General features: G+C 45.9%; 1 protein-coding gene across 8 annotated transcripts in view; it reads right to left on the reverse strand.

Moving 5' to 3' along the window:
- The window catches only part of PCDH15 (protocadherin related 15), a 1,224,756-nt gene that overhangs the window by 912,875 nt on the left and 289,375 nt on the right, over window positions 1-22,506 (reverse strand). For all 8 annotated transcript variants that reach the window (XM_064145003.1, XM_064145009.1, XM_064145013.1 and 5 more), the window contains one exon: window positions 16,270-16,347. The gene's annotated coding sequence lies outside the window, so the exon portion shown is untranslated. The remainder of the gene's footprint in view (window positions 1-16,269; window positions 16,348-22,506) is intronic.

The following is a 22,506-nucleotide window of genomic DNA, read 5'->3' on the forward strand; positions in this document are numbered from 1 at the left end:
AAAGATGTTGAACAAGACTGATCCCAGAACTGATCCCTGGGGGATCAGTCTCACAGACCTAAAGGTTCAGATGACAAGTGAGCATTGCATTATCAACAGATGAGTATTTTGAACACAGTTACAGATAATTTTTCCTACATCATCTTGCTCACCCTGTATGGTCACTGCTAACCACAAATAAAGGAGCTATTGAAGCATTTACAAAAGCATTTAAAGGTATTTGAAGGCTTTCAGCATAATCATCCCTGTCCTTCTGTTCACTACTTCCAAAATATATTCTTCTGAGTCCAAGAATTTTCTTTTCTTCAGAGAATCAAACACTAATTTGGTTCAGAAGGGTCTTTAAAGATCATTCAGTTCCAAACCCCATGCTATGGGCAGAGGTATCTTCCACTAGACAAGACTGAAATTCTTGCTTCCCATTCTCTGTAAGCATTCAAAGATCTTCAATTCCTTCTAGTTAGCATGATAAATCTCATCCATCTGAAACATTTTGGTGGATCCAGGAAACCTACATCAGCTGTGAAAGTTCAGCTTTTCACTAAAGATGTTCAAATGCTGCAGATGACGTTAATGTGCAGCATGGCAGATGGATTCACTATCAGACCAATCTCTACCATTCCAGACGAGGGGATTGAGTCCAGCATCAGAGAGTTAGCAGATGACACCAAGCTAGAAGCTGTTGGAGGGTAGGAGAACCCTGCAGAGGGACCTGGACAGGCTGCATGGGTGGGCAGAGGCCAATGGGATGAGACTGAACAAGGCCAAGGGCAGGTTTCTACAATTTGGCCACAACAACACCAAGCAGCACTACAGGCTGTGGACAGAGTGGCTGAGAGCAGCCAGGCAGAGAGTGACCTGGGGGTGCTGGTATAGAGGAGCTGAAGAGGAGGCAGCAGTGCGCCCAGGTGGGCAGGAGAGCCAGTGGCATCCTGGGCTGGCTCAGGAGCAGTGTGGGCAGCAGGACAAGGGAGGTTATTCTGCTCCTGTGCTCAGCACTGCTCAGGCCACACCTTGAGTACTGTGTCCAGTTGTGGGCTCCTCAATTCAACAGAGATGTTGAGGTACTGGAAGGTGTCCAGAGAAGGGCAATGAAGCTGGTGAGGGGCCTGGAGCACAGCCCTGTGAGGAGAGGCTGAGGGAGCTGGGGGTGTTTAGCCTGGAGAAGAGGAGGCTCAGGGCAAACCTCATTGCTGTCTACAACTACCTGAAGGGAGGTTGTAGCAGGGTGGGGTTGGGCTCTTCTGCCAGGCACTCAGCAACAAAACAAGGGGACACAGTTTCAAGTCGTGCTGCAGGAGGTCTAGGCTGGATGTTAGGAGAAAGTTTTTGCCACAGAGAGTGATTGCCATTGGAATGGGCTGCCCAGGGAGGTGGTGGAGTTGCCATCCCTGGAGGTGTTCAAAAAAAGCCTGGATGGGTCATTTAGTGCCATGGTCTGATTGATTGGACAGGGCTGGGTGCTAAGTTGGACTGGATAATCTTGGAAGTCTCTTCCAACCTGATTGATTCTGTGATTCACTGCATAGGGTACCGGACCTTCCAGGTAGCCTTTATAGCTTCCCAGTGCTCAGTGAAGAGTCCCTTAGATTTGTGTTATTGAGAAGCCACATCTGACATCTAGACAAACAAAAAGGATGGAGCTGCATGCCAAATCTGCATGTTGCCATGGCTGCACTCTAAAGCAGATCAGTGCTGAGACTGACATGGACAGAAGCATTGAGTGCACTCTCAGCATGTTTGCTGACCACACCAAGCTGTGTGGTGCAGCAGCCAGGCTGGAGGGAAGGGATCCATCCAGAGGGATCTGGACAGGCTGGAAATGTGGGCACAAGACAACCTCAGGATATTCAACAAGACCAAGTGCAGTGTCGTGTTTCTGGGTCAAGGCAATGCCAAGCACCAATCCAGGCTGGGCAGTGAGTGGCTGGAGAGCAGCTCTGAGGAGAGGGACTTGGGGATGCTGCTGGACAAGAAGCTCAACAGGAGCCAGCAGTGTGCACGTGCAGCCCAGAAAGCCAAACAAATTCTGGGCTGCATCAGGAGAAGTGTGGCCAGCAGGGCCAGGGAGGTGATTCTCCCCCTCTACTGAGCTCTGCTGAAACCCCACCTGGAGTACTGCATCCAGTTCTGGATGTGAAGATGCTGGAGTGTGTCCAGAGAAGGGCGAGAAGGATGCTCAGAGGGCTGCAGCAGCTCTGCTATGAGGACAGACTGAGAGTCTGTTGTGTATGGAGAAGAGGAGGCTCCCAGGTGACCTTCTTGTGGCCTTCCAGTATCTGAAGGGGGCCTAAAAAAAAAAAAAAGCTGGGGAGGGACTTTTCAGGATATCAGGGAGTGATAGGACCAAGGGGAATGGAGTATAGCTGGAGACAGGTAGGTTCAGCCTGGAGGTGAGGAGGAAGCTGTTGAGCAGGAGAGTGGTGAGAGGCTGCAATGGGTGGCCCAGAGAGGTGGTTCAAGCCCCATCCTGTCCATGTCAGGGTGTTTGGAACTAGATGATCCTTGTTGTCCCTTCCAACCCTGACTGATTCTATGATTCTATGTTCCTCTTTCATCAGAGGAAGCAAGATATTTCCTCTAGACTTGAGGGTTCAGGACAGGTTTAGAACAACACAGTACCCTGCAGTTAAATTCCTAATTAATGCATGGTTCCTAATTAATGCAAGGCACCAGCACCCCCAAGTCCCTCTCCTCAGGGCTGCTCTTCAGCCACTCACTGCCCAGCCTGCATTTGTGCTTGGCATTGCCTCCACCCAGATGCAGGACTTTGCACTTGGTCTTGCTGAACCTCAGGAGGTTGTCTTGTGCCTTCCTCTGCAGCCTGTCCAGGTCAATGATGCACACTGCTTACATGGGGCAGGTACACACAACCCAGACTCCTTCCCGAACACTGTAACACCAACTAACATTCAGACAGGGAGACGCAGGTGGCCAGATCATAAGCCTGAGCAAACACAGCCATTGTAATAGCTTTCTGACAAAGTATCTTGAGTAATTTTCAGGCTTTATCAGGAAACCCTTGTAGCTTTCACTTCCCTGAATCCTCAGAGACTCCTGTAATCAGTATTTCCTTCAAAACTGAGCACTTTAGTAGAGAAAAACACCTCATGATAGCTAAAATATTGTGAGTTAATAAAGCTGAGTCATAGTAATGTCTACACCCACGTATAAAGCTAAATACCATTAGGTAATAAAGGGAAATGTAGCACAGATTTTATGAAATTAATCTCCCAGAAATAAAGTACAGTTAAAAGCCACTACAGGATAAGAGAGGGAAAGAGAATGGATGCATGAGCAGCAAACGGAATTAGTTAATTAGCCTGATTATTTTATACTACTAAGATAATCTCTTAAATGTCTAATGCCTATTTCAATGGCTGCTCTGAAGATTTGCATGTTGATGCTTTAATAGAGTTAGAGAGATTCAAGACATATAAACACCTAACTAGAACACAGTCTCACGTCAAAATGCAGATCTGGCTGTATCTGATACTGTGCCAAGCAGGAGAAATAACATTCCAGAGTGCAGCACTGTCAATTAGGTGACAGTGGCTGAAGTTCAGAGTTTCAGTTGCACACATGTGGCTGGGAGGTAGCAGAGATGAGGGCAGAGTCACAGCCTTCACTTCAAAGCAGTTCCCAAGGGACAGAAGCAACAGGCCCTCCCTTCTGGCTTTCTTCACAACAGCTCTTATCAGCCACGGAGATGACCTTGACCTCAGCCAGTTCCATTCTAGCTTTGCCAATTAAACTCCTAGAGGGAAGACATGCTCCAGGTCCTGACAGTGGCTGAAGAGGTTATTCACTAAATTATTCAGTGTATGAAAGACTCCACAGAAATTCCATTTCTCCACCTCTTGATTTTTTCTACTCAGAGCAGTTTGTAATAACCTGGAGGCTCTGCTAAGGCAAATAGAAAACAAAGCAGAGATGATTGGTGGTAACCAGCAATGGCTGCACCAAGGGCAAATCATGGCTGACAAATTGAGTGGCTTTTTATGAAGAAGTCAGAGCCACAGCAGACAAGGGAAAGGCAACTGACGTCATCTACCTGGACCTGAGTAAGGCTTTTGACTCTGTCCCATGTTACATCCTGGCCACCAAACTGGAAAAACACAGCCTGAATGGGTGGAGCACTGCTGGGTAAGGAATTGGCTGGATGGTGTCATGCAGAGAGTGGTGAGCAAGGGCACAAGGTGCACCTGCAGACCAATGACAAGTGACATCCCTCAGGGGTCAGTGCTGGCACCAGTAATGTTTAACATCTTTGTCAGTGACATGGACAGAGGAATCAGTGCACCCTCAGCAAGTGTGCAGGTGACACCAAGCTGTGTGGCACAGTCGACTTGCTAGAGGGCAGGGATACATCCAGAGGGACCTGGACAGGCTGCAGAGGTGTGCCCAGGCCAACGTCATGACATTCAACAAGGCCAAGTGTAAGGTCCTGCACCTGGGTGGGCACAATCCCAAGCACAGCTCCAGGCTGGGTGGGGAATGGATGAGAGCAGCCCTGAGGAAAAGGCCCTGGGGGTCTGGGCTGATGAAAAGCTCAACATGAGCCTGCAGTGTGAGTGCAGCCCAGACAGCAGCCCTGTGCTGGGCTGCAGCAAGGGCAGTGTGGGCAGCAGGGCAAGGGAGGGGATTCTGCCCCTTTGCTCTGCTCTCCTCAGACCCCAGCTGGAGTCCTGTGTGCAGCTCTGGAGCCCCCAGCAGAAGAAGGACATGGAACTGTTGGAGCCAGGCCAGAGGAAGCCATGAAGATGCTCAGAGGGCTGCAGTAGCTCTGCTATGAGGACAGGCTGAGAGAGCTGGGGCTCTGCAGCCTGGAGAAGTCTTCGAGGAGACCTTGTAGTAGCCTTCCAGCATCTGAAGGGGGCCTACAGGAAGGCTGGGGAGGGACTACTGACAAGGTCTTGTAATGACAGGATGAGGAGTTTAAAATGGCAGGGGAGAGATTTAAATAAGATGCTAGAAAGAAGTTCTTTGCAGTGAGGGTGGTAAGACACTGGCACAGGTTGCCCAGGGAGGTTTTGCCTGCTCCTTCCCTGGAAGTGTTCAAGGGATTGAGAGACCTGTTCTAGTGGCAGGGAATTGGAACTGGATGATCTTTGAGCTCCCTTCCAACCTAAACCATTCTATGATTCTATGGTAACTGAGGTCTGAGTCACCTGTACAACATTTGCAATACAGCCATATAGAAACACCTTTACTGTTCCTTGCTACTGAGCATGTAAGTGTCATTTACCTCCTCATTTTACTCATAAAGCTTATTCTCGTGGCATAAAAGTTGTTTAACAATTTCTGATCCTTTAATTACAGATTGTTACAGCAGATTCTAATTTACTACTTCAGTGGTCTTCACATTGTGCCAAGGGAGGTTCATAGAGACATAGGATGGTTTAGGTTGGGAGTGATCTCAAGGATCATCCAGTTCACACCCCCTGCCATAGGCTGTAAAAGGCCTCATCCAACCTGGTGCTGAACACCTCCCTAGGCAATGTGTTCCAGTGTCTCACCACTCTCACTGTAAAGAACCCTTTCCTAAGATCTAGTTTGAAACTCCCCTCTGCCACTTTAAACCCATTACCCTTTGTCCTATCATTACAAGACCTTGTAAATAGTCCCCAGCCTTCCTGTAGGTCCCCTTCAACATTAGGAAAAATTTCTTCACAGAGAGGAATACCAAGAATTGGAGTGTCCATCCCTGGAGTTTTTGAAAAGATGTGTGGATGTAGAATCATAGAATCAGTCAGAGTTGGAAGGGACCACAAAGCTCATCTAGTTCTAGCCCCCCTGCCATGCCCAGGGACACCCTACCCTAGAGCAGGCTGCACACAGCCTCAGCCAGCCTGGCCTTAAACACCTCTAGCTATGGGGCCTCAACCACCTCCCTGAGCAGTCCATTCCAGGCTCTCATCATTTTCATGCTCAACAACTTCGTCCTCACCTCCAGTCCAGTCTATGTGGATCTTATGGATGTGGTTTAGTGGTACTGCTAATGCAGAGGTGGTGGAATTGTGAGTTCTATATGAGGTTTTGGACTTGATAATCTTAAAAGTCTCTTACAACATTGACATTTCTATGATTCTATGAACACAAGGCATACTTGTTTTTTTCTCCTGAGTTCTCTTTATATCATAGAATCATAGAATCAACCAGGTTGGAAGACAGCTCCAAGCTCATCCAGTCCAACCTGTCATGTAGCCCTAGTCAATCAACTAGACCATGGCACTGAATGCCTTATCCGGGCTTTTCTCGGACACAAGAAATGTTACAGTCCTCTTTGTTAAAAAGAATAGCATAGGAGTGGCAGTTCTGTCACTACGGTTTTGATGTAGCTTGGGCCTATGATTTAAAGGAAGTAAATGAATGCCAAGAGAAGACATGGCAAACACAATATCACATAAGGATGCTTGAGCATGTCCAGAGAAGGGCGACAAGGCTGGTGAGAGACCTCGAGCACAAGCCCTATGAGGAGAGGCTGAGGGAGCTGGGATTGGTTAGCCTGGAGAAGAGGAGGCTCAGGGGTGACCTTATTGCTCTCTACAACTACCTGAGGGATGGTTGTGGCCAGGAGGAGGTTGCTCTCTTCTCTCAGGTGGCCAGCACCAGAACAAGAGGACACAGCCTCAGGCTGCACCAGGGGAGATTTAGGCTGGAGGTGAGGAGAAAGTTCTTCACTGAGAGAGTCATTGGACACTGGAATGGGCTGCCCGGGGAGGTGGTGGAGTTGCCGTCCCTGGGGCTGTTCAAGGCAGGATTGGACGTGGCACTTGGTGCCATGGTCTAGCCTTGAGCTCTGTGGTAAAGGGTTGGACTTGATGATCTGTGAGGTCTCTTCCAACCCTGATGATACTGTGATACTGTGATACTCATGTGAAGGTTACTCATAAATATGAAGCAATTTACTCAAACGAAAAAAAAAAAAAAAACACCAAACCTTGAATTAGGCACTTAATGAAAAAGATGTATGCTAGGACAGCTCAAGCACCACTGAATGTACTGGCAATCAGCTCTCTTAAAACATTAATTTTGAATAGATGACATTAATTTATAAATAAGAGGTTTTAGTATTACATCTAATATCCCTCTTGCTTGCCATACAGTACACAGTAATTATAGCTCTTCTGAAATCAAGCTTCTAAAAACATTGCTTAGCTAGGCACAATTAGGTGATTGCCTCAGAAAGTGAAGTAAATTCTTGCTCACAAAAAAACAGTGTTTCCATCAGCGACATCACTGGGAGTTGCACAGTTCAGATCTAGCCTGCTATTTATCACAGAATCACTTAGATTGGAAAAGCCCTTCAAGATCATTGAGTCCAATCATTAGTTTCACACTGTCAAGTCCTTGACTAACCCAAACCCCTCAGCACAACATCTCATCACTAGGAATCACTATGCTTGGAAAGGACCACCAAGACCAGTGTTTTAGTTTAGTTTATAATAGTTTATAAATTATTACTTCTTAGGGTATAGAAATTTCTCTACATGGGAGAGATTTGAGGGCCAGTTGGTGACCCTAATTCAGACACTGTGTGCAAGCAGTTTCACACAGAGTCATGTATCACATCACTAATAAGGAGAAGAAATAAAGTCATGTGCAGTCAGGGCATACAAAGCAACACGACTGCAAGGATGAAGTGTCTTTCTCCAGCTCTATCATGATAAAGCCAGTCACCCCAAGGTAAGGCTGAGGAGATGCAGAAAATTTAGCACAGATTCATGAAATCATTTAGACTGGGAAAAAAAAATCAAAATGATCAAATCCAACCATTAACCAAACACTGTCAAGTCTACCACTAAACTATGTCCCTCAGCACCACAACTGAACAGATTTACCAGAGACGATGATTCATAAAATCATAGAATAAACTAGGTTGGAAGAGACCTCCAAGATCATCCAGTCCAACCTAGCACCCAGACATGGCCAATCAACCAGACCATGGCACTAAGTGCCTCATCCAGGCTTTGCTTCAACACCTCCAGGGACGGCGACTCCACCACCTCCCTGGGCAGCCCATTCCAATGCCAATCACTCTCTCTGACAACAATTTCCTCCTAACATCCAGTCTAGACCTCCCCCAGCACAACTTGAGACTCAGTCCTCTTGTTCTGTCACTGATTGTGTGGCAGAAGAGCCAAACCCCACCTGGCTACAGCCTCCCTTCAGCTAGTTGTAGACAGCAATGAGGACACCCCTGAGCCTGCTCTTCTGCAGACTAAACATATATTGCAGCTTGTGACCCCTTTGCAATAAAAGAAGAAAACAGATTCTGTTTCCCTAGCAAATGGAACCCTTGAATTGAAGTACATATGCAATTCTATCAGTGACTGAGGTGGTTGGGTCTTCAGTAGTGCTAACAGACATAGGTGGGAGGGGAGGAATATTTTGGAACGAAAAGTTGCATGGATCTATTTTTTCCTGTAGTTATTTCATTTCACAAATTTGACGGGAAAGCTAGAAAAGAGCAAATCCATGCTGGTGGCTTTCAACAAGTAACCAGTTTTACCAGAAAATAAGAACCAGAAAATAACAAGAAAGCTTACCTTAGAATCAACCAATAGAATCAACAAGGTTGGAAGAGACCTCCAAGATCATCCAGTCCAACCTAGCACCCAGCCCTGTCCAATCAACCAGATCATGGCACTGAGTCATCCAGGCTTTGCCTGAATACCTCCAGAGATGGCGACTCCACCACATCCCTGGGCAGCCCATTCCAATGCAAATCACTCTCTCTGCCAACAACTTCCTCCTAACATCCAGCCTAGACCTCCCCTGGCACAACTTGAGACCTTTATTAAGTGCTACTCTAACCAGTAATCCAACTTGATGCTCATCCCTAATTACATTCACAATGAGAAATTCGATGATAAAGAAATCTCTCTGATATCAGCCAGTCCAGGAAGGCACTGAAATGTTGCTCCACTGAACAAGAAGTGAATAGAACAGCTGTCAGCTTCCTTACAATTCCCCAAGGTTGTTTCCTCAACAAGGTACTTGAGAACTCTCAGAGAGATATGCCAACCTCATCATCGGTCTCTGCAAGTCTCTCTCTCATCTTGGTTTTTGTTGTTTCTTTTTTTTAAATTATCTTCTTAAATCCATCAGGTAACAACATCCTAAATCCCACTGGCAGTAAGACCCCTCCTCAAAGGAAAGCTGTGTGGGCATTAGTGCAGCAGATTCTCCTCTCAAACTGTTCTGCTGATTGGAGGCTTCTATTTCTCAGCCAGCTCGCTGCTCAACAGTTCTATTCTTCTCTCCAGTCAGCACAAAGACACAGCACACTCCATGGCAGCTGGCATCAGTACGTCCTGACATCAAAGTGCTCTGACTTAGAGCTATTAGTACCTTCAATCTTAAAGTAATTATGCTGTAGTAGTTAAAGGCACTCAGGTCCAGGAGGACAGTCCTGAAACATTGACATTTCTTATTTAATGAAATAAATTCAAATGACTATAACTGATTTAATGGAAAAATCCTCTTAGCCAAGCAATGCAAACCACCCCAAACAGGCAAAACAACTGCCCATCCCATGCCTGCTGTCCTTATCGCAGGTAAGGGTTTATGGACCGGAGACTCAGCATGCTGACAAAGTATCCATGACTGTAAGAGTCTGTCCAATGCCAGAAACACAGGTTCCTGGTTTGAGAATAGCATCTTATTTTCATCTCTATCACACAGATGCACTGCAAAACAAAGACCTCTGATCAGAGTGTCAAAATCCATTATACATTCATTTCCTCATCACACAATCTTTCAGCCCGTAACTTTCAAAAGGAATTTCAGAAGAAATTAAGAACATAGAATCATAGAATCAATCAGGAAGAGACCTCCAAGCTCATCCAGTCCAACCTAGCATCCAGACATGGCCAGTCAACCAGACCATGGCACTAAGTGCCCCAGCCAGGCTTTGCTTCAACACCACCAGGGACAGCGACTCCACCACCTCCCTGGGCAGCCCATTCCAATGTCAATCAATCTCTCTGACAAAAACTTCCTCCTCACATCCAGCCTAGACCTCCTCTGGCACAACTTGAGACTGTGTCCCCTTGTCCTGTTGCTGCTTGCCTGGCAGAAGAGCCCAACCCCACCTGTCTACAGCCTCCCTTCAGGTAGTTGTAGACAGCAATGAGGTCTGCCCTGAGCCTCCTCTTCTGCAGGCTGCACACCCCCAGCTCCCTCAGCCTCTCCTCACAGGGCTGTGTTCCAGATCCCTCCCCAGCTTTGTCTCTAAGTTTGGAACACTGCAATTGCTTTATCAATGCAAAAGCTGAAATCAGTGTTCAATGTCATTATTTTAGGCTTGATGTCAAAATGAACAGAGAATATGGAGTAGGTTTGCACATTTATTTATCTGTGTGTTAAACACAGTATCTTAGTGACATCCTCTGCTCAACTGCCCAGTTAAGTTGCAGCAATTTGAGCAGCGGTTTTATGGCAGAGACTGCTGAAGAACCTGCACACGTCTCCTGTGTCTCTGCAAATGGTATGGTATGCAAATAAATGGAAAAACAGACAGAAAAAAAATGTCACTGCTCCCAGTTGACTTTCTATGTATTCTTGCACTCCAGCACCTACTAAAAGGTTAATCTATGTCAGATGGGCTCTGCTCAGGACCAACAATTGCTCTTCAAATCAAGAGAAAGTCTTCATGCATTAACATGGAAGAAAACTGCAATGGAATTTAGTCACATCAAAACACTTCTCAAGAATTCTTATGACACCAAGCTAGGAGCAGGTGTGGAGCTGCTGGAGGGTAGGACAGCCCTGCAGAGGAAACCTGACAGGTTGGATGGGTGGGCAGAGGCCAATGGGATGAGATTTAACATGGCCAAGTACAGGGTTCTACACTTTGGCCACAACAACCCCAGGCAGCACTACAAGCTGCGGAGAGAGTGGATGGAGAACATCCAGGCAGAGAGGGAGCTGGGGGTGCTGGTAGATAGTAGCTGAACGTGAGCTATAAGTGTGCTCAGGTGGGCAAGAGAGCCAATTGCATCCTGGCCTGGATCAGGAGCAGTGTGGGCAGCAGGACAAGGGAGGTTTTTCTGTCCCTGTACTCAGCACTGCTCAGGTCGCACCTTGAGTGCTGTGTCCAGTTCTGAGCTCCTCAATTCAAGAGAGATGTTGAGGTGCTGGAAGATGTTCAGAGAAGGGTGACAAAGCTTGTAAGGGATGTTCCTGTGAGGAGAGGCTGAGGGAGCTGGGGGTGTGCAGCCTGGAGAAGAGGAGGCTCAGGGTAGACCTCATTGCTGCCTACAACTACCGGAAGAGAGACTGTAGCCAGGTGGGGTTGGTCTCTTCTGCCATGAAACCAGCAACAGAAAAAGGGGATACAGTCTCAAGTTGTGCCAGGGGAGGTCTAGACTGGATGTTAGGAGGAAGTTGTTGTCAGAGAGAGTGATTGGCATTGGAATGGGCTGCCCAGGGAGGTGGTGGAGTCACCGTGGCTGGAGGTGTTCAAGCAAAGCCTGTCTGAGGCACTTAGTGCCATGGTCTGGTTGATTGGGTAGGACTGGGTGCTAGGTTGCACAGGATGATCTTGGAGGTCTCTTCCAACCTGATTGATTCTGTGATTCTATGAACCAGGAGCAAAATGTTTACACTGGGTCTTGAGGAGGAACTCTTACACAGTAGACTAGGGAGAATACCTGAATAACAATTCTGTAGTCAGTACCACTGCTTGCTCTTCATGACACAGTGGGTGCAATGGAAGCAAATTGGTCTCTCCAGTGTGAGAGACCAATTTCAAGCTTTATTTCCAGTTGTGTGCTGAAGGCAATTCCTCTTTCCAAACTTACATTATGCTGGACCAGCAGGTAACCCTGCAGAGTGACATTAGACTCACTCCCAAGCTGAAAATCACAACAACCTTTGTGCTATCAGCACATGGGCCTCACATGAGAATATCATGCCAATTAGATAACCATAAAGAGACCAGGGATTTTAATGACATCTCCTCCACCCAGACTTGTCATTCTCATTACATGTACACAAAGCTTAAATGATTTTTGAGATACAGAATAAGGGGACACAGTCTCAAGTTGTGCTGCAGGAGGTCTAGGCTGAATCTTAGGAGGAAGTTCTTGCCAGAGAGAGTGATTGGCATTGAATGGGCTGCCCAGGGAGGTGGTGGAGTCACTGTCTCTGGAGGTGCTCAAGAAAATCCTGGCTGGGGCACTTAGTGCCATGGTCTAGTTGACTGGACAGGGCTGGGTGCTTGGTTGGATTGGATGCTCTTGGAGGTGTTTTCCATCCTGATTGATTCTATGATTCTAAATATCTCTAGCCCACAAAATGACCAAGGTTGCACCTTCCAACATCAGAAGAGAGAGAAAAGGCCATTCCAAATCATGCTTAAATATCCAACAGCTAGACCTGCTTCCAGACAGAGCTGATCAGTGCTGAAAGCTTCCTGAGCCGTTTGAGCTGAGCATTGCCTGTGCCAAGGTAGAGCCTCAGCTCGGCAGCTTCCCTTGAATGAACTCTGCCAAGGATGCTGTGTGCAAAGAGCTGCTCTTGGATGCTCTTTCAGCCACAGATTGAAATGCAGATTCCTCCCCCCCCCCCCAAAAAAAAATGGATCAGTTGCTCATTTCCACACCACACCTCTGCAAACCTGAATCAATTTCTCTCTTTACATGGAGAGAAAGAACTTTCTGCTTTTTTCCATGGAAAAATTTTGTCATGGGTGGCACCAGCCACAGCCTCGAGCCTCCACATCCCACTTGCTAGCAGCACCATGTGAAATATTCATCCATCTTTTAGTCTTTACAAGGTAACACGTGGGGGAGGACAGGCACACAACAATTCATGGTACAAGCTAAACAGGGTTTGAGTTTTCCTGAACACTTAACACACTAGACACACTTAAACTTAATTAGACTTAACACAGATTCTAAATTATGGTTAACAATGAGCCACTGCAGTTTGAGAAACTCAGTAACAGAAAGTAGTAGGTTTCTAAGCAAACACACAGCTTGTCAGGAGCAACCAACAGAAGCAAATGTGAGATATGTTCATACTCTTAAGTATTTGTATGCAAATTGATATCAGTTGTACTTTAGAAACCAATAATTCATTTACAAGCTAATTGGAGCAACACAGCCTGCCAAATGTAGCCTGAAGCTTGAAAAACTAAGTCCTGCAGGAAGAAGCTATTCCTCCAATTTCCTGCATGATTTGAGACACAAAATTAAGACAAAGTGTCATTTTATTAAGGCTCAGAAAACACACTTTTGAAAGTGAGGTGGCTTTTAGTGCCTCAGATTCCACAGGTTTTAGAAACAAACACTTCTTCAAAATATCTCAGAGAGGAGGTTTAATGGGCTGAAGGCAATCAGTGTTAATGGTGTCTGCTCTGGAATGGAATGGAGCTTTTTGTATCAGTGCCTTTGGCTTGGAAACAGACAATACTTCTTTCTCCAGCTTATTATTACTAACTATAGGGATGAGAAATTATCAGTCCAGCTCAGATGTCATCTTACTTAAACTTAAGAGTATTTGTGCGCTCCAGGGAGTTTTGCTGTGAAAACAATCATTAGAAACTTAAAGGCACAAAACCATTGCTCCTCTAATTATGCATTTCATGCATTGCTAAACTCCTTAACAAAATGGAATCAGTATTTTGTGGCTGGCACATTACCATTTGTGCAGAAAATCGGTGCACATTGCAGTGACTAAAATGAGAAACACCAAGGCTGAAAACTCCTGATTTAAGTAAGTACTGTTATAACAGTGAAACCTCCAGAGACTACAACACAAGGCACTGAAAAGACTTCTTAAGGTTTCTGAGAAAACAAACAAGAAAACCTCCATTGCATTCTGTATTCCCTTAATGTGACACATTTTGTAGAATCACAGAATCAAACAGGTTGGAAGAGACCTCCAAGATCATCCAGTCCAACCTAGCACCCAGCCCTGCCCAATGAACCAGACCATGGCACTAAGTGCCCCAGCCAGGCTTGGCTTCAACACCACCAGGGACAGCGACTCCACCACCTCCCTGGGCAGCCCATTCCAATGCCAATCACTCTCTCTGCCAACAACTTCCTCATCACATCCAGCCTAGACCTCCCCTGGCACAACTTGAGACTCTGTCCACTTGTCCTGTTGTTGCTTGCCTAGCAGAACAGACCAACCCCCACCTGGTTACAGCCTCCCTTCCGGTAGTTGTAGGCAGCAATGAGGTCTGCCCTGAGCCTCCTCTTCTGCAGGCTGCATGCCCCCAGCTCCCTCAGCCTCTCCTCACAGGGCTGTGCTCCAGGGCCCTCACCAGCCTTGCTGCCCTTCTCTGAACATCTTCCAGCACCTCAACATCTCTCTTGCATTGAGGAGCCCAGAACTGGACACAGCATGCAAATTGTGGCCCAACCAGTGCTGAGCACAGGGGCAGAAGAACCTCCCTTGTCCTACTGGCCACACTGCTCCTGAGCCAGCCCAGGATGCCATTGGCTCTCCTGCCCACCTGGGCACACTGCTGACTCATCTTCAGCTCCTCTCTACCAGCACCCCCAGCTCCCTCTCTGCCTGGCTGCTCTCAGCCACTCTGTCCACAGCCTGTAGTGCTGCTTGGGGTTGTTGTGGCCAACGTGTAGAACCCTGCACTTGGGCGTGTTCAGTCGCTTCCTCTTGGCCTCTGCTTACCCAACAAGCCTGGCCACGTCCCTCTACAGGGATCTTCTACCCTCCAACAGCTCCACACCTGCTCCTAGCTTGGTGTCATCTGCAAATTTACTGATGCTGGACTCAATCCCCTTGTCTGGATCATCAATAAAGATATTGAACAGGACTGTGCCCAGCACTGATCCTTTCAGGAACACACCTGGTGACAGCTGCCATCTGGATGTGGCACCATTCACCACCACTCTCTGGGCCCAGCCTTCCAGACAGTTCATGGAATCAGAATCATAGAATCAGTCAGGGCTGGAAGGGACCACAAGGATCAGCCAGTTCCAACCCCCCTGCCATTGAGGGGGGTTGAGGTCCCATGGCTGGAGGTGTTTAAGGCCAGGCTGGATGAGGCTGTGTGCAGCCTGCTCTAGGCTAGAGTGTCCCTGCCCATGGCAGGGGGGTTGGAACTAAATGATTCTTGTGGTCCCTTCCAACCCTGACTGATTCTATGATTCTATTCAAATGTTGTATACTAGTTTGTGGGCATGCAAGGTGCAGAAGAGTTGTGGGAATGGAGACAAGGAGAATGATAACAGACCTTGATTCCCGCCAGCTGCGGTATCCTTATCCCAGAAGGGATAGATAGTGGATCCCTCGTTAAGGAAAATAAGAAGGCATGTGTTATGCAGATGTAGTGGGTTGTCCTTGACTAATTATGCTAATATGTGGGCATGTGCTCTACTGCCTGAGTGCACATATACCCAGGCTGTGTGTAATAAAGGCTCTCTGGCATAATTCACATCGAATCGTCTGGAGTCCTTCGTAGCTTGGCCTCTGATCATAATGGTCCAGAGGCCTGGCTGCAGTTCCTGCAGCAAGCAGAGATTTACAAGCAGCACCATGCTGCAAGACTAGTTGTTAACAGGCTGTGTTTGCCTTACTAGTCTCCAACTTGAAAGAGAAATACAATCTTATACCTTCAGGTGCAAGCCAGTGTTTGATTCGCCATCTGCTTTCAGTACCTCTTCCATCATCATTTCTTCAATTTGTGTTTATTACAGACAACCTGTCAGATCTGTTACCCAAAGTATCCTGTGTCCACGCCAAACCCCCAAACACATGAATCCACTGCTTGTGCAATCAAAGTGCAAGCCTTGTTTGAGAAACACCACATAAAAGAAGATTGATTTTCACCTTAGAAGTGTCAAACTTCTGCCTATAATGCTCAGCTACATTTTTTTCTGAACCAACAAAGTTCAGAAAGAGCCACAGACCTGACAGATCTCTGACACATCATGATGGATGTGACAGCTCTACTGCTTTACTGTTAGAAATGTCCTCCTAAAGAATGAGGCAATCAATGAAGAATAATAAATCTACCTCAGATTGTAGAGCTACTTTTTGGACATGCCAAAGAGAAGAAACAATACATTTCTTTCTATCTCCCAAAAATCCTATCTTACCAAACTCTTGCACTAACTTCCTTCAGTATTGTACAACACCACTTACACAGTTTAATCTTTATCTCTCCAATACGCTACCTGCTCAACTCCTAACCTGCATTTTCATGTCATTAAGCTAGTAGGGAGAAAAGAACACATAGACTTTAAAGCAGATTTTCCTGCTGAAAGAACAAGCTCTTCTTACCTTTTCTTCTGCTCCCTCTGTCAGCCAGAAGAGCGACAGCTGCTCCCAGTGTATCTGTTCAATTACATCCCCATCATTCTAGAAAGACATTTGTATCGATTAATACTGCATCAAAATCTTCCTTGGAGTGCACAATGTGAATACATTTCATTTGCCTGGCTGGAAAATTCCCACATTTGAGATAAATCACAGCAAGTTTGGAAAAGTTAATTTGACATTCATATATCAAACCTTACCGGAGAAAGAATTGTTTTGATTTATTAACCGATGCCTTTTGGATGGATTCTACTGCCTACACTTAACGTAACAGCCTTGACTTCAGCAATAGATGGAATTTATTCCAAAATACCTATTTTCCAAAGCAATTTGACCACCACAGTAACACAAGAAGCAGAACTCTGTCAGCACAAGTACAGTGATTTAAAATACATGGGGTTTTGGTTTTGGTTTTAATGGTAAAATGAGCACAATTTAACATTTTTTTTTTTGTAAGTAGGTTCAATAAATCCAAAAGCTGCTGCATGAGTAGATTGATGGTTACTTGTGCTTGTGTGAGACTTCCAAAATACACCCATGCATCACTGTCATCCTTCTATTCCTCCCATTATTTCATACACTCATAAGCAGGTGGACAATATTTAATGTAATATTAACCAAGAGAGTTTGAATTAGCAAAGCACACACAGTGAGAACAAACACCTATGAGACTGAAGCCCACAAGATTTTAAAACTGGAAACTTAATGATGCAAAGATTTTGAGGGTTACAAATCTTTTCTATATATTCAAACAGAGCCACAATCATCTGGCTTTCCTTAGTTCAGAGAATCACAGGATCGACCTGGTTGGAAGAGACCTCCAAGATCATCCAGTCCAACCTAGCACCCAGCCCTGGCCAATCAACCAGACCATGGCACTAAGTGCCTCAGCCAGACTTTTCTTGAACACCTCCAGGGACAGCGACTCCACCACCTCCCTGGGCAGCCCATTCCAATGCCAATCACTCTCTCTGGCCACAACTTCCTCCTAACATCCAGCCCAGACAACCCCTGGCACTGCTTGAGACTGTGTCTCTTTGTTCTGTTGCTGGTTGACTGGCAGAAGAGACCAACCCCACCTGGCTACTACCTGCCTCCAAATAATTGTGGAGAGAAATAAGGTCACCCTTGAGCCCACTCTTCTCCAGGCTGCACACCCCCAGCTTCTTCAGCCTCTCCTCACACGGCTGCATTCCAGGCCTCTCACCAGCCTCGTCGCCCTTCTCTGGACCTCATTGCTGTCTACAACTACCTGAAGGGAGGCTGTAGCCAGGTGGGGTTGGGCTCTTCTGCCAGACAACCAGCAACAGAACAAGGGGACACAGTCTCAAGTTGTGCCAGGGGAGGTCTAGGCTGGATGCTAGGAGAAAGTTTTTGGCAGAGAGAGTGATTGGCATTGGAATGGGCTGCTCAGGGAGGTGGTGGAGTTGCTGTGCCAGGAGGTGTTGAAGCAAAGCCTGGATGAGGCACTTAGTGCCATGGTCTGGTTGATTGGACAGGGCTGGGTGCTAGGCTGGACTGGGTGATCTTGGAGGTCTCTTCCACCCTGGTTGATTCCATGATTCTATGATCTCAACATCAATTTAACAGAGATCAGCTAAACGCTCTGACAATACCAATGTAGGTAACATTTAGTTTCAAAACAAAGCATTAACTCTAAAATCCCTACAATTTATTTTTGTTTCCTAGGAGCTAAAACAACATTTGGAAGACACTTTAATTTTTAACGACAGCACAACAATTTTACATTACGATAATGAAGTTGCTTACTATGCCTGAAGCTATTTTTTGTATTTTTCATAGATGGCAGAACTGTTACCCTAATCCTCTGTAATTTTAATGTTATAATATCAATTTTTGACACAAACATGACTTCTAGACACATTTAAATAGATAGCAAGCCTGCAAGTGTTACAACTTGGACAACATCATGGAACTTTTTTCTTTTTCTCATTGCATTAAGCCCAAGCTTCCCAAACTAAAAACCTAATGACGATCAGCCCTATCATTAAAGTCACTATAGTGCTCCTCCTAGATGATAAAAATTGGTAAATCAAATATTAATAACAGAAGTCAGCTGAAACAATCTGATTCATCTTGGATTTATTCTTGGTCTTGCAACCAAAACCAGGAAAGAATCATAAACACTGTGGCAGGGACAATGAAGAGTCCTACATACATAAGAAATGTGAAGGAAAAAAGCCTGTAGAAAACGAATAATAATATTGATGCAGAGACACTTGCCTGAGGATGATGGTAACATCATCCCCAGACATAGGCAAGGGGGGTAATCTGTAAAGTGGGGGAAAATGTGGTCAGTTGTGCAAGACTTTCATTTGGACAGCTAGGTCATGAAAGAAACTGTAGGAAAACACTATAATACAGAATGATTAATTTGGAATTGTCATTCCAATCCCAAAACCTCTGCAGGCTCATTAGATATAGCTTTCAGTAATAACATACTTAACTGCATTATCTTGATTCACCAAGCTTTCTTTAAAAGCTTTAATCTATTTATTAGAACAACTTAGCTTTCCTTACTTATTCACTGTTCAGTGATATTCTTACCAGAGAGAAGTGGAAGAAGTATTACAAGCAGAAGAAAAGGAGCAAGGCAGCTTCAGACAAGGCATGGACCTTCTGATCTCAAATAGAGAAAGCCAAATCTTCAAGACAAGGGAAAGTGGAGCAGTTACCATAAGGTGAACATATTTCTTTCATGCAATTCTCAGTGTGCCAGCAGGATACAGAAATCACAGTATCACCAAGGTTGGAAGAGACCTCACAGATCATCAAGTCCAACCCTTTACCACAGAGCTCAAGGCTAGACCATGGCATCAAGTGCCACGTCCAATCCTGCCTTGAACAGCCTCAGGGACGGCGACTCCACCACCTCCCCGGGCAGCCCATTCCAGTGTCCAATGACTCTCTCAGTGAAGAACTTTCTCCTCACCTCAAGCCTAAATTTCCCCTGGCATAGCTTGAGGCTGTGTCCTCTCATTCTGGTGCTGGCCACCTGAGAGAAGAGAGCAATCTCCTCCTGGCTACAACCTCCCCTCAGGTAATGCCAACAGTAACTACACATTAAGCCATAGGAAGGACCTGTCATTATGACTTAGTCAAGACACAAGCCTGTTCCCATTACTCACATCCTACTCAGGTCTGCTATCAGCCTGATCTCTAACCCTGGGTTAGGGCCCTAACCACCAAGAAGTGGTTTAATTGTTCCATAAAAAGAATGAGTCTTACATCAGGAGAAAATTGCTGTTTTCTGCTCACATCACCATCTAAAACTAAGTCACTGTAGCTTGCTGTGGGCCAGATCCCTGTTTTCTGGTTTCCTTGGTCTTCTCCAGTTTATCCTTATAACTTCACAAAACATAGAAGCAAGCTCTTTGAGGGTTCTCAAATCACACACCTTTCCTTTCAGCCCTGCTGACCCACAGAAAAGCTGCTTCTTAGAATCACAGAATCAGCCAGGTTGGAAGAGACCTCCAAACCCATCCAGTCCAACCTAGCACCCAGCCCTATCCAATCAACTAGACCATGGCACTAAGTGCCTCATCCAATGTTTTTCTGAACACCTCCAGGGACAGCAGCCAGAAAGAAAGAGACCTGGGGGTGCTGGTAGACAGTAGCTGGACATGAGGCAGCAGTGTGCCCAGGTGGGCAGGAGGGCCAGTGGCATCCTGGCCTGGCTCAGGAGCAGTGTGGCCAGCAGGACAAGGGAGGTTCTTCTTTCCCTGTGCTCAGCACTGCTCAGGCCACACCTTGAGTGCTGTGTCCAGTTCTGGGCTCCTCAATTCAAGAGAGATGTTGGGATGCTGGAAGGTGTCCACAGGGCTGGAGCACAGCCCTGTGAGGAGAGGCTGAGAAAGATGGAGGTGTGCAGCCTTGAGAAGAGGAGGCTCAGGGGTGACCTTGTTGCTGTCTGCAACTACCTGAAGGGAGGCTGTAGCCAGGTGGTGGCTGGGCCCTTCTGCTGGGCAAGCAGCAACAGAACAAGGAGACACAGTCTCAAGTTGTGCCAGGGGATGTCTGGGCTGGATGTTAGGAAGAAGTTGTTGGCAGAGAGTGATTGGCATTGGAATGGGCTGCCCAGGGAGGTGGTGGAGTCGTCATGCCTGGAGGTGTTTAAGCAAAGCCTGGCTGAGGCACTTAGTGCCATGGTCTGGTTGATTGGACAGGGCTGGGTGCTAGGTTGGGCTGAATGAGCTTGGAGGCCTCTCCCAACCTGCTTGATTCTATGATTCTTTTAATTTTTTTAATTGCCTACTTAATATGATTCTGAAACAGTCTACAAGTCACTGAAAGATTCAGAGTGCAGCTAAACCCCAGGAATTCCTTCATTTCATTGTTTTTAGCTTTGTGAAGAACATGTTTTACAGAATGGCCTAAGATAACTCAAGTCATAAAAGGAGAAAATAAAGTGCAACAGCTTACAATACCAAATAACAAAAATGGTGCTTATATGGAATCTACTTCCTCAAGAAAGATAATCTAATGCAAACAAATCTTGTTAGATCTGAACAAGTCTGTCTCCAAAACTCCATGAATATAGCTCTCCACACATGAAATAACCAGCTCTTGAGGCAGTAAATAAAATTCATCTCTTCACTGGGCACGAAATACAGAACAGTGTCTCGATTCTAATTTAAATTCCCAGAGACTCCAATATATTTGATAGAACCAATAACAATTTATAGGATGCCCTTCCCTCTTCCCCAAAAGAAAAGGAATTGGATGGAGAGAGAGGAAAGGTAAAGCAGACCCAAATAAATAATCTCACTGCAATTTGGAAGTTAAAAGAAGAAAAGTTTAACAATAAATAAAAGGTGTGTGAGGTAGGGAAGTTACAAAGGTATAGGGAGGGGAAAACAAGGTACAAAACATGTAAATATACAGCCACATTTAATGGCAATGGGTTTTGTCCTCCTCGTGGTGATGATGGCCACGTGGTAAGGTAAAGAGCAGCAGGAAACAGGAATGGTGATTTCTGGTGAGCAGGAAGAGAGAGAGAGAACAGGCAGTCCCCCTGCTTTTACGGATCTTTAGACAGGAAGGGGGAGTGAGCTAAACCATCACCTGGTGTGTTCAGACCTACTCCTGAGGAGAGGTCAAGACCACCTGGAGTCAGGTTCAAGATCACTCCCCCCAGGAGGGTTAACCCTGTACAAACAGTAAGCAATCCAGCTCCCAAACAGTAATTACATGATGTTGAAAGCAGAACTTGTCAATCCTGAGGATGAAGAGAAGACCCCAAGAAGCTGATTGCTTCCACTTACTACACTGCAAAGTGAACTAGCACCTACTTCTGCAATGCATGTCCCTGATGCAGGGTGTCTTTGTACATAAGTTGCAGTGTGCTGCAGCTGAAATGGTTGGGAGCCAAGACAATTTCCAAGATCACAATACCGAAATCACCCAAGGAAATTATTCCAGCCCCTGCTTGCTCTGCTCAGACAAGGATTAATTCTGTTGCTCTCAGCATGTCAAGATCATCTGCAAGAGGGATTCCCAAGCTGCACTTGAGCGGTGTAGCGTTAGACAAAGAACTACTAGATCTACATTCTACACTGCACGCCACAGGGTCACAAGCTGGCACAATAAGTATTGGCAGTTCCCACCACTGACCCTGCAGAGGCTGGTACCTAGGCAAGAGCACTTTTCAGTGCACTGCTGTGTAGCTAAGAAACATGAGAAATTGAGTTTCCAAAGATAGCAAAACACAGCCCTTGTCCACAACTTTATCCCATGCCATTGGACATCCCTTTGTCTGAAATCTGTTTCTTCTGGTTTTATCATCACTATAGCACCTCACTACTCACTCTAGTACTAACAGATCTGGGATACAGTAAGTGGGCAGGGATTGAATTTCTGTACTCTTTTTATGAGAGTTATCTATTTATATAATCATCAGGACTTGTCTACACAATCAACAGGACTATCAAAATTTGGTCACAGAATAATAGCATAGAAAGCCTGAGAATCACCTTAGTATGGGCTGACCTCTGGCACCTTTCAGTGGATCTCTAGCCAAAATGTTCTGGGAGACAGATCCACCCACTGGTCAGATGTTCAAAAACCCCTTTGAATCTTCTGTACTCCACCCCTAGTAGAAAAGCAGTTGTGTTTGTGGTGTATTCCAGAAAGGAATGTCTCGAATCATAGAATGATTTTGATTGGAAGGGAACTTAAAGT

Source organism: Pogoniulus pusillus, chromosome 6 (genome assembly GCF_015220805.1).
Source record: "Pogoniulus pusillus isolate bPogPus1 chromosome 6, bPogPus1.pri, whole genome shotgun sequence".
In the NCBI taxonomy this organism is placed as follows: domain Eukaryota; kingdom Metazoa; phylum Chordata; class Aves; order Piciformes; family Lybiidae; genus Pogoniulus; species Pogoniulus pusillus.